Source organism: Nilaparvata lugens, chromosome 2 (assembly GCF_014356525.2).
Source record: "Nilaparvata lugens isolate BPH chromosome 2, ASM1435652v1, whole genome shotgun sequence".
Classification (NCBI taxonomy): Eukaryota; Metazoa; Arthropoda; class Insecta; order Hemiptera; family Delphacidae; genus Nilaparvata; species Nilaparvata lugens.
The window spans coordinates 40,226,601-40,239,556 of record NC_052505.1 but is presented as its reverse complement, the minus strand read 5'-3'; positions in this window follow the sequence as shown (position 1 = coordinate 40,239,556).

The following is a 12,956-nucleotide window of genomic DNA, read 5'->3' as shown; positions in this document are numbered from 1 at the left end:
TGACAACATAGGATTCAAGATAAGTCAGTCAATCAATCAATTCCTCCTCTCTGCTATTATCTATTACATTCTCTTCCCATCTTCCGTCACCATTTTATATACTCTTTCTTTCCCTCTCTGTTTCTCTCTTTCACCCTAACTTCATTAAGTTTGCTGCGTTTTGTCTCATACCATCTGTTATTTGTTTCATTGTCACTATCTCTCCTTCTCCACTATAAATGTTTCACTTTATCTTTTTCTCTATTCTCTTCACCTCTCTCAATAACTCACACTCCGTTAGATGTATCACCCGTTCTTCTAATTTCTTTCCTTTTTCCTATCTGGAAATATTAATTTCCCTCTCCTTCTTATACTTTTCCTTCATTTCCATTTAACTTTTCACTTATCAATAATGTTTGTCTCCCGATTCATCACTTCCATTTTGACTAACAATCCGCCAATTTATCTTCTTCCTCACTCCATATTTATCATACTCCTCATCTCACTTATTCCTCTCTTTCTCTTTCTCTTGCATCTCTTAAATCTTCTACTCTTCCCGATTACCGTAACTCACTCTTTCTATCCCGCCCTCTCTCACACATTTCCAATCTCTGTTCTGTTCCTGGACAAGCCTGGGTCTCTGTGTATTGTTGACTGGCGCAGCTCGATGCGCAGGCCGATAACACCCGCGACCACGAACTGCATAGCAGGCTAAATCATCAGCATCCAGGATCGAGAGCAGCAGATAGCAAGCCAACAAATCACGCAGCCCAAGTGCACATAGCCTTCAGCGCCCGCGTCCCAAATATTCAACAAGTGCGGCTCATGTGGCCAATAAAACCATTGCTTAGCCATTAAAAGCCGCCCTCGCCAATCGGACATCATCTAGAACAGTTTACAACGCATTCCGATGTACACTCTTGTGGTGTGAGTCATCACTGCCATTTTAACATATCTGATGGGGATTTGAAACCGAAATTACTGAGTACATATTTTTGAGATCACTAAAACATAATAGAGTACTGTATCGAAGGAGAATTTTCCAGTTCATTTATGATTTGATAAGGAACTATGAGAGATTGGTCAATAAATAAAAAAATTACAAAATTCATCTTAACGTGAGAAATTAAATTGAAAATTCGAAAGTTTTCTACTGAAAAAGTTGCATAGGTTATTGAGAACAGTATTATTAGAGCTCCTCGAATTGAAGATGTACATTCTTCGATTGAGAATTTGCTAGCTATTGCAATAGAAAGTATTAAAAAATAATAGTTCACTCTCCCTCTCTATCCACGAACGAGGGATAGAGTATTTCAAAAATCCTCCCACTCCTCTTACTTCAAGATCTATTTTTCAATTGGATGAACTTTTGATTTTCACTGATACGAATGATAATAGAAGGCTTGTGTCCAGTCCACCATTAGTTTTTGAAGATTCATTGGAGTCGCACTCCAATCGACTTCAACCAGAATGTCTATAGGTGAAATCACTTCACTTATATGGGCTACTTCATTCAAATTATTAAAAACAATATAAAATTTGTAGTACCCTCTTATTAAAACATTTTAATGGCCAAAGTAGGTCGAAACTAGTCGTTTAAATGTTTCAAAGTTTTAAAAATATTTTAATAGAAGGGTACTAAAGTTTTATATTGTTTTTATTAATGTGTATAGGTAATTATATCCTTTATATCATTCTATAAACATCGATGAGCAGGCCCTGCCATTATTGGCGTCCTTAAAGTAATAGAAACATTAATCCCTGATCATGAATATACTTTCAATATCAATTTATTATCATAATTCAATTCCAAGAAGATTTCATGATCTGCAATATTAAATGAAGAGCAATTACTGAAAAATTTAGAAATAATTCAGGTATACCACGATAACTGGAGATTTATCATTTCACAGATCTGATATTTTACTATACAGGTTGAAATCTTGATCTCACTAAGGAGCCAAGTTTGAATGAAAAAGAGATGAGTTTATCAGAGATTGACAATGGTGTAATAACCGAAACCGGTCTTTCTAATTTCAATAAATCAGTGGTTTTTTGACAATATCTTAGTCTTTTTCATTCAATATGAATAATTACCACAATATCAACTTCTCAACTACACAAGAAAAAAGAAAAAAAAGAGCCAAGTTTAGTGAACACACTAATGAGACATTAGAATGCATCCGACGTATTTAGTGGTGCTTGTTGCACATTTGACCGAGTGACAAGCGCATTGCTAACCTGAAAACTGCACTCAGAATGAGTGTGCATTGTCGTAGTGACCAGACGAGATTACCCACTTGGGCCGCAACCCACTTCTCGCTCAAATTCAAGCAATAATCCGATCTTTTCCATGCAAATAACACACCCAAACCTTGAAATGCGAGCCGCAATAAATAACTCAGAGCTGCATTTCGTATATTTCTCTGCCGACAGTGACAACTTTCATAATAGTTGTTCAGTGTTCGTCTAAATGGCGGTAATCTATTCTAGTCTGTGCACGTCAAAAATGATTCAGAGTCGCTGCAGTTCTGTGGCGCGAAGTACAGCTCATGAGAGAGCTTTCCAGTAAAGCACATCTTGTAATGTAGGTCGGATTAGGACATGTCAAGATACTTTACTCGCGATTCAAACTACACCCACAGATCAGATTTTGATGGATTATATAAGAAAATACTCGTTTATTTCACTTGTAAGTGCTCACTTTTCATAAGAGTTGATAATTCGCGGATTTCTTCAAATTAGAGCATCAGATAAAATTCCGTAGTAGCTTGATTGTATCTTCAGGTTTTATTGTCGAGTACAGTGGAAATGAACATTATATCCATATTCCACTCTCACTAATCTTGATGCGTCTATTTCAAAACGGACATATGCCAACTCACTAGTTTGTGATTTAGTTGTGAAATTAATATTGTGTAGCCAATCATGAGAAGAGTTAAAACTATTATAAACTATTCCAAGGAATCTGCTCTGTGTATGTTGGTGATGTCAGTTCTTACAATATGATTCAAGTGCCTCTCATTAATCAATTATATCTTCAGTGTAAATTCTCACTCATTGTTTTCAACAGAATATTATGAGACCAATTTGTTATTAAAAGACTCAAAATGCTTCAGTTTCATGACCACAGTTCTTGTTTGATATGGAAAATTACCACTTCTCCTGCAGACGAAAAGTCTTTTTAGGTCTATAAATAATTTCTATGGTTTAACGCTACTAATATAAATTATATAGCTCATCCCTGTTTCTGCTCTGTATAGTTTCACGTGAGATGTAATGAGATAGTAATTACACGAAGAGTAATTATGTGTAATGATAGTGGCTAGCTTCGTTCACTTTGGAGTCAGAACGGTAAAGTACGCGCTCTATGCTATGGCCAAGAATCACGTGCGTCAGTCTCCAGCATTTTGCGCCCTAGTCTCAACATAATAAAGCAAATTATCAAATGAACATAAAGCGCAGACATAAACAAGCAGAGTACATCTTGAGCAGTTGAGCACGATCAATTAACTTCCATTACTCGTTATTATTTATCTTCAAATAATAAAACCCTGGAGCCAGTCTGTTGTAATCGTAATGATGTACTGATCTGGAATTGGTTGCAGAACAAAAGAATGTCGAGAAGTGCTCGTGCGCTCATATCGACGTCTGAGACAATATGATACAAATTTTTTCAGTCAAAATCAAAGGAATTTATAATATTTTCCCTGTTGTCGTACATATTCACACATTAATCTATATAATATTATTGTTTCTAGTTTATATTCGAATCATTTGGGCAATAAATTTATGTTTTTTACATTATTATTCATGGTGTAATGTTTAGGCTAATCATCGATTCTAGTGCCTTCTTTGACAATCTTCCTTGTTTGCCAAGCATTTTCATAATATCTATTCCTCACAGGTTCAGTTGTTGAATAAATTGGATTTATCCAAATCACTTGGATCTAGTTTTATGCTCTTATAACTGTTTAGAACAATCATTTGCACTCTTTGTGAGCTTGCAGAATGTTTTTGAGCTTGAAAACATTTCTTCGAATTGGTCTTTGAATCCACAGTTGAATCAAGCATGAAATATCAATGAATGTAATGACACAATTCACTATGGAAGCAGAAGCAGACTTCTAGTTCTTGACAGAAGCAATCAGTTAGGTTATTAGTATGGCATTAATTACAATTTTCCGGTTCTTCGATCTGGGGACCACACATAAACCATCAGTTGGAATCATAAAATAATCTCAATGTGAATTAATTCATTTCATGAAATTACAAATTTTAATTGTAAAATCAATGAGCTATTATTGTTCTGGTTGTACTAGTTGTTGATCTCAGTAGTATTTTCGAAAGACAAAATACCGTTTTAGGAAATACAATGCTTTGAGAGATACAGAGGCAAGGCCATCATTGGAGATTCTTTCAAAATATCCCAAATTGAGTACATTTATGGTGAAAAAGGCTGGAAAAAGTTATCAAAAATATAAAAGTGCTAAAATAATATCTTTAAGATACAGTAACTGATAAAGATACGTAAGATACGGCATAAGACATCAAAGTACATCACTATTTTAATAGAATTTCAGAGCGGAATAAAATAGAATTGAAAATCATGAAATAATTTCTTCAGCAACTTGTCATCAAATATGTTGTAAACTGATGTATTGAAAAGTGAGAGCTTGTGCCACAACCACATAGCATGTAAAATAGTCATGATCATTGGCTCAGAGACATTGTAACTTCATTAACCGAACGTAGTGAGGTCTATGTTTTAACTCGGATTTTCTTTTGTCTGTCTGTATGTATGTATGTAACGCAATCACGGCCAAACGCGTTGATAGAATTCGATGAGATTTGGCAGGAATATTCCTTTTTCAACTGCGCATAGATGTATACACAAGGTTTTTTTGAAATTTCGCATTCTAAAGATAAAATGGTAAGAATAGGAATTCCTCCATACTCCGATATCACTATATATATCATCTACTCTGAAGATAGGATTAATCAGACTATAGAATTATTCATAATCAATCAGCTGACAAGTGAATTACACAGATGTCTGGAGAAGCTGTGTCTATTTCTGTGAGGTCCATCGTTTCAATCAAAGACCTCAAGAGTTTCAATCAAGAGGAATGCATCTTTAAGGTCTTTGGTTTCAATATTTTGTTTTGCAGTTATGGTATTGTTATACGTGCCCATCAGTATTAATATTCTTATATTCGAAAAAAAAAATTCAATATGTGATTAAAAATAATCAAATGAACTAAATAATGCTGAAGAAAATATAATTTTTTGATTGTAAAAAATTAAGTTTCATCAGATGGAAAGATTATCACGGAACTGCATGAGTTATATCATATGGAATACAAATCCAAAAGTGAACTGAGTTTGTTAACATTTCAAACAGATACTTCTTGTGGATGAGAAAACTGCATGATGTTCACTGTTCACAGAGCTACTAGCATAGAGAAACAATAGCGTAAGTAGATATCCCATGGTATAGGGAATTTATGTCGCAACTTTTACTGTTATCCCAAGCCGATTACTGTCGATTATTGTCAATTTTCACTGTCTTGTTGGGGTAATAGTGTATGAACGGCACAATTTGAGATTCTACCAGCGTCACACAGCTGCATAGGAAAGAACTATGTGAACTATCGGCTTGGGATAACAGTAAAAGTTGCGACATAAACGCATGGTTGCTATACCATGTGATATCCACTTATGCTATCGTTTCTCTATGCTACTAGTTACTCATTGGCCTGAACATGGACAGTTTTATATTGCTCCAATCCCAATTTGACAATTACTCATGAAATGGATAATTCGTGCAAGCGTGAGTGATTAATGTATTACAATAAACAAATCTCCAATTGAAAAACATCATGCTACTCTTCTACTGTTTCTGTTCTTCTCCAGTTTCGCAGCCGCCCCGATATTCTCGAACCAACGTAATCTTCCCACAGATCAAAATGCACATTATTTCATATTAATTTCTGGTGTATTGACGTCGTCCATTATCTAATTATGTGAATTGAGGTTCTTTCACGCTCGCTGCGCATTTTCAGTACGTTTTTCACTTTATTGCATGCTAAAATTAAGAAATATTATTATTTTATCTATGATTGCTGAGATTAGGAAATTATAATTTTGTCTATGATCACTAAAATAAGAAATTATAATTTTGTCCATGATCAGGTGATTGATTGCTGGTTCAACCCATGATATTATGATCTGGTCATCCAAGTTCCATGATGGGTAAGCGTCATAACCTCAACAATGGCGAGAATATAATGTATTATTATATTATATTCATTGCTTTGTAGTCACATATAATCTTCTTCTTTGGCTAAGCCTTATCCCAATCATATGGGGTCGGCATTTCCCTCCTTCAGCTTTCTCCTCCACAAAATCCTGTTCATCTTCTCCCAGTTTCTGCAGCCCCTGTCCCGCAAATCAGCCACCACTGTGTCTCTCCACCTCATTCCTCGCCCTCTTCTCCCAGATCCAAATCCTGCCACCTTCGTCCCACATAATCCTCCTCACGTCTCTGCGCATGTCCAAACCACCTTATCCTGGCCTCCTGCATCATCCTGGATGAGGTGGTTTGAACATGTGCAGAGATGTAAGGAGGATTATGTGGGACGGAGGGTTCAGATTTTGGTTCTAGGTTTCACAGATAATACTAATCTTTGCGATCACATATAATACTGCAGACAATACTGCAGTTGTACAAAAAATGTTGTATGTAATTAGAGCGTAAAACTTCTTTATTGCATTCACTAAATTATCTGTTTTGCTCAAGCAATCAAGTCGCGTTTTACGCACTTTATACATACCGGTAATAGCTTTTTCATGATATGATATGATTAAAACATAATAATGTGAATAAGTTTTCATTATTATATGATATGCGGATTTTTCAATATTAAATAAATGTAATATAACAAATAAGAAGTATGCATTAAGGAAGTTAATAGAAAACATATTTTTCGTTTATAAGGATGAAGAGCAAATTAGTATTGACAGTCAGTAGACGATTAATATAAATTGAAATGCAGATAAAATACTTATTAATATCAATATAATATATTTTTAATATGATATGGAGGGCAATAAATTCTTATATAGATGATGAGCTACTAATGAAGAAATAGAATGTAAGATGGATAAACTAATTTGTGATTTGTCCTATCTGTTTCAGATGGAGTAAGAGTGGACGAGTATTGACAATTGAAAGAAGACGGATGCTACATGCAAGCAGAGTAGCGAGGAGTGATATGAAGCAGCAGCGTTGGTTGCTGTGTGGAGACTGGAGTCAGTGCACAGTCAGTGTGCCTTTGAGGAGACTGAAGTAGGTGCACAGTCCGATCGGCAATAAATCGAAAATATCGTGACTGAGCCAGAGGTCGGAGGGCATACAACTGGAGTACAGAGCCCCCTACTTCTCCCTCATCACACACACACACATGGTGGCCACTTGTTCACTTTTCCCATTTTCTCTCTCTTCCTGGAACGTTGCAGAAAAAGTACGAAACAACAGATTCGTGTGTTAACGACAAGTAGATATGAGAGAGAGCTGCTCTAGTCCTGGCGTGGGGCTGCTCTTGCAATCTATCGCACTACCATCCTTGGATATCGCGCCGTGATAACCGACTGAAACTGTCTCGCCACATACAACAGTCCCTCTTGTAGGTTACACTAGAATCTAGAAATCATATAGCTGGAAGTGAGATTACTGGAAAGTGGAGAATCTTGTTTTGATGTAAAATAAGGCTTGATTGAGAATGTGTTATTTGTAGTACGTTGAAAGATCATGTTGACATTATGTAATTGGATCAGACATGATCACTCAAATCAGGAAATTATTTTATGGTATGTGGAACTGCTCAAATATGATGAATCAGGGTTTGATATAAAATAAGGCTCGATTCTTAGCCACATTGTTGAGAGATTTTGTATTAATATATTAATGGAATAAGGCATTGTAATCTGGAATGTCAAACCTTATGAACTTATCAACAATTATTTAAAAATGTAACCTACTATGGAGCAGGCATGCTATTGCTACTTTCACAACTGTCTTTGGTCAAAGAACATCCAATGGGAAAGGAAGATCCATCTTTGGATAATTGTATTGTATCTTGTTTTATTTTTTGAAGAACCAGAAAATTAGTAAGAGATTCAAGTAATAGAGCTTTTTAAAAATGAGGAATACCAGTTAAATATGAAAGTACACCGTGTCCCACGAAGAGGTTTACACGTTTAATCTTATATTATGTCCCATTCATACACTGAACTTTTTTAAATTTCACACAGTTCACAAAGTAGGTTCTAAAAATATTATTGAAAAATTTCAGCTCCCTAACCTTCGTAGGAACAAAATGGTGGCATATTGAAAATTTACCAATTCATTAAAATTTTCAATTTCTGAGAAATTAAATAATTTTAAATTCTACACAGTTTAGAAAGTAGGTACCTACTAAAAATATTCTTGGGAAATTTCAGCTCCCTAACCTTTTGTAGAAACAAGATGGCGGCATATTCAAAATTTTGCCAATAATTCAATAAAATTTTCAATATGCCGCCTTTTTGTTTCTACGAAGGTGAGGGAGCTGAAATTACCCAAGAATATTTTTAGTAGGTACCTACTTTCTAAACTGTGTAGAATTTGAAAGAGTTTGGTGCATGAATGGGCACGTAATATGAAATTAAAAGTGTAAACCTCTTTGTGGGACACGATGTATATCATGCATGATGTCACAGATAATCATTTAACCATTATATTCTTTTTAATGTCAAAATATATAACACAGAATACATAACAAGGATAAGTTACAATTTTGCAATAAAGAAATCGGTACGTGCAAACTAGTCTTTACATGCTCAATCCACAGCAGAATAACACTGATAGAATGATAGTTGGGGAAAAGTCTATGCTGACTAACTGAAATAAGAAATTTTTGATCTCAAAATGAACTAACAATTCCAATTATGACAGAATCACATTTTAAGTACATTATCATTGCTAATTTACTATAATTGCAAACTAATCATCCCATGTATTATTCAAACCAGATGCTGACAAACATTTGAACTGATTTCCTTTGATGTCTCTTGTAGAACATTAGTTTCACAAGCTATCAAGTTGTGAAATTCCCGAAGGGGGGATCAAAGGTAGGCTATTTATCGGAACGGAAGAAGATTTTCCGTAGTCGTGCGTGGGTGTAGTCGGGAGGGGGGGGGGAGAAAGGAGAGGATGAAGAAGAGGCGCAGAAGGAAGATGGAAAAAAGGGAAAAGAGTGAAGGAAAACGGGTGAGAAAAGGTCAGTAGTTGTTGTCAGACGGTGGTGAATGGAATTTCGGGGCGAAGCGGGAAGATTGCTCCTTTGAGTTATGGATTAGTCATGGATTCTTGCTGCATCAGACGGCCTGCTCTCTTACGTCCTTCTGACAAGAAGTAAAAAGCATCATTCGGCCCGCAAACAAAAAGGATGCCACCGCTCGGTCCTGGCAACAGAATTCATTCACTACACGGCGGCTACCGCACTACGCGGCTCTATTCAAAACTGATTGCCATCCAACCTCTATAAACAGACGGCTTTTTATTGTTGAGTCGACACATTCGGATGAAATTGATTCCCAGTTCAAGGACGTAGTTTCTTGTGGTTATCATTAAAATGAGGGAGCCCAGGATCTGAAAACTTGATCATAGTAAAACTGATCCAGGAAATAGTTTAATACGCAATTAAGTAAATGAAGTTCTCAAGTGTTGTTTGATATGTAGTTTTCACCCTCATTTGGGAATTAAAGCATGAAAAATATCGAATTCAAAGTGTCTTCGAATTTTTAATGGTGAGAGAAACTTTGGATAATTTTTTAATCATTGGACTTCACTGTTCATAAATGTAAAACGTATACGTGACGACAGTACACAGGCGCCCTCGAACTATATTTCTTATCAAAATATTGATTGTAGAGAATAGTAAATGAAAAAGTCAATTCTTATATAAATAGTATACTGATCTCTAGTATGTGATCTATAAATTTATATTATGGTTTTCAAATTGTTGGGAAATAATGCATACAAATTCAAGTTGAAATCGATTGCTGTCGCTGGTCATACTAATGTTAATATCGGGGCACCGAGCTTCGCTCGTTGATTATCCATTGATAAACAGAACTCAATTCTTTAAAATGATTGGGGAAGGACTAACAGGCACAGTCCAAAACTGTTTCTTTCCGAATTTTGATTTATACACGATAAATATTCCTAAAAGTAGGTTATGTTCCATACACGTGAAATAGTTAGAGCCGTTTTCGAGATCCGTTGAACATAAATAACCATACAACCAGATAACCAGATATAAAACTATGAACAGATATACAGAAATCGCTCGCTTAATATAATAGGATATACTATGTTCGCTACAATATTTGTAAATATACTATGTACTATTCTACACTAACAGCATCTAGTTACTATTTTGGACTTTCTGAAGTGAACATGTTTTCTAAAAAAAAGATAAATAAACGAAAATAAGTTTTTTATTGTTGAATTTTTCTTTTCGTGAGATCAGCTGAATGATCCCACACATGCAACTTCCATTACGGTATCGACAGACTACAAAATTTCCAGCTGTTTTTCCAAGGACGTATTAGTCATTTCAATGTCCTTCAGCGAGTTATCCCAGGGTTGAGACCTAGTGCAATAGAATTTTCATATCATATAAACCTACTTAGTTCCAAATTTCGTGAGAATCGTTAGAGCCGTTTTCGAGATCCGGTCACATACAGATCAATATATAAACATAAAAACATCTAAACATATAAACAGAAATTGCTCGTTTAATAGTATGGGATAATCGATTTAAAAGTAAAATATGGCCAATGTAAGTAGCGACATTAATGAGTGCGGTCAGTTATGGGATAAGTTTTTACTGATTTGTCAATAATCTTCCATCAGAGTTCAATTATCTCAGACATTGACTATTCTATTACAAGTACAAATAATTTTGTTGTTTATATCATAAATGTTTTGCATTTGAAAAATCCTATTAACAGCATATTGACGATTTGAATAATATATTAACGAGTTTTCCTATCCCTTTCTCAACAAGAAACTGCTTCAAACTGGAAAGCTTCCCCAGTTGTTCTAAATAGTTATTTTTTTCTATCAAATGATAGATTGGAGATTCTTGATTGGAAATTGACGCACCTGCTGGAATGACAAGAGAAACTCCTAATGAGATTGGAGTGCTTTAAGCGATGCTTTCTGTGGCACAGTAAAAACCGTCGCAGGATTCTCTTGTTAAGGGAGCAGTAAAGAATAAAGGGAGCACACCGCTCGGACCTTGACTTGTCCCACAACCCAATCACGCCTTTGTTACCTGCATGATAATGGCTGTCTTCCGCGCCCTTCAGTTCCAGTCAAATCAAAACTCAGATCAAGTATATCTGCTGGGAAGCCAACTTGACATCATCAATAGGTTCGAAGGTCTATCTTTATATGAATATTGGAGCTGTTTAGGAAAGGTTTTGAATGCATATAATTCAATAAGTTTATGAAAGTGAGAATTACATGTGATGAATTCGAAGAGAAAGCACAACATAAAATGAAGATTCTGGAGTAAATAGAAATATGAAACTTGGAGCTGAACCTTAATTGTGTATGGGTCCTAGCTCTTAGCTGTCTTTAGATCTATACTTCCTATTTATAAATGTAAACCTTATATATGTTTATAAGGTTTATAGGGAATACAGAGGGTTTTTTGTATTATATGTTTATGGGGAATGTCAATATTCACAAATTTCCTCGTTCGTTAGGTTTTAATAAATTGTAGAAAATAATGAATGATGATAATGAATTATATATATATATCGCGAGTTCAATTTACAGCTCAAGCCGTCTCTCGCATCCCACATGCCATCTCTATCTCTATTCATCCAATCTCCTTCTGCCAAATTCCTCTCGCCCATGTTACCGTACTCTTCACTTGCTTCATCCAAGTTTCAGGTGGTCTTCCCCTCTTCCTTCTTCCTGGTGGATTCCAATTCAATATCGTTTTGGGCCAAAGATCATCATCCATTCTTTGCATGTGTCCCATCCATACAAGGCGCCTTCTTTTGATCTCATCCACTGTTGAAATCTGCTTCCCGACTCTTTCCCTGATCTCCAAATTTCTGACCCGTTCCATCCGAGATACACAGCAACTTTACCACTTCTTCAATCCATTTTTACTGCGTTCAGGCTCTGGCTGTCCCTTTTTGTCATTTCTCACGTTTCTGAGCCATAAATATTAGAATGCTCTGTACAATGGAGTTGTAAACTCTAACTTTGGTACTGCTATCAATGCTTCTGGACCAGAGCATAGAATTTAGTCTCTGTGTAGCATGCCTAGCCTGCCCAATTCTATTGGTGATCTCTCTTCTTGAATTACCTTCTGAGGTTATAAGACTGCCAAGATACTTATACTTTGCACATTTCTTAATTACTTGACTATCTTCATAGAGATCGTTTGCATCACCACCTGAAACTAGATATTTTGTCTTTTTATAGTTGATCTGCATACCATTTTCTTCATATGCCTCTACGAGCTTTCTAAACTCGTTCTAAACATTTCTAAACATATAGGTGATGTCATGCTCATCTCCGGCCATTATGACTTGGTCATCAGCAAATAACAGACAGTAAATGTGATCCTCATTTATTGGAATTCCCATATATCGGTATTTTATTTTCCACTATAATAATGAATTATTCTCTTATAAATACTCGTACTTCTCTGATCTCATTCTAGGTATAAATACGATTTTCTCTTCTCAAATGCGTGAATCAAACATTTCTCTTGAAATGCAAAAAAGCAAAGATAAATCTCTGGCACTTATCAGAATACAACAAGTTTTAACATAGTGACTGTCAAATTTAATGGGTTGGAGATTCGAACGTTTCTCACCAGGGATTCCTTCCAAGTAATAAT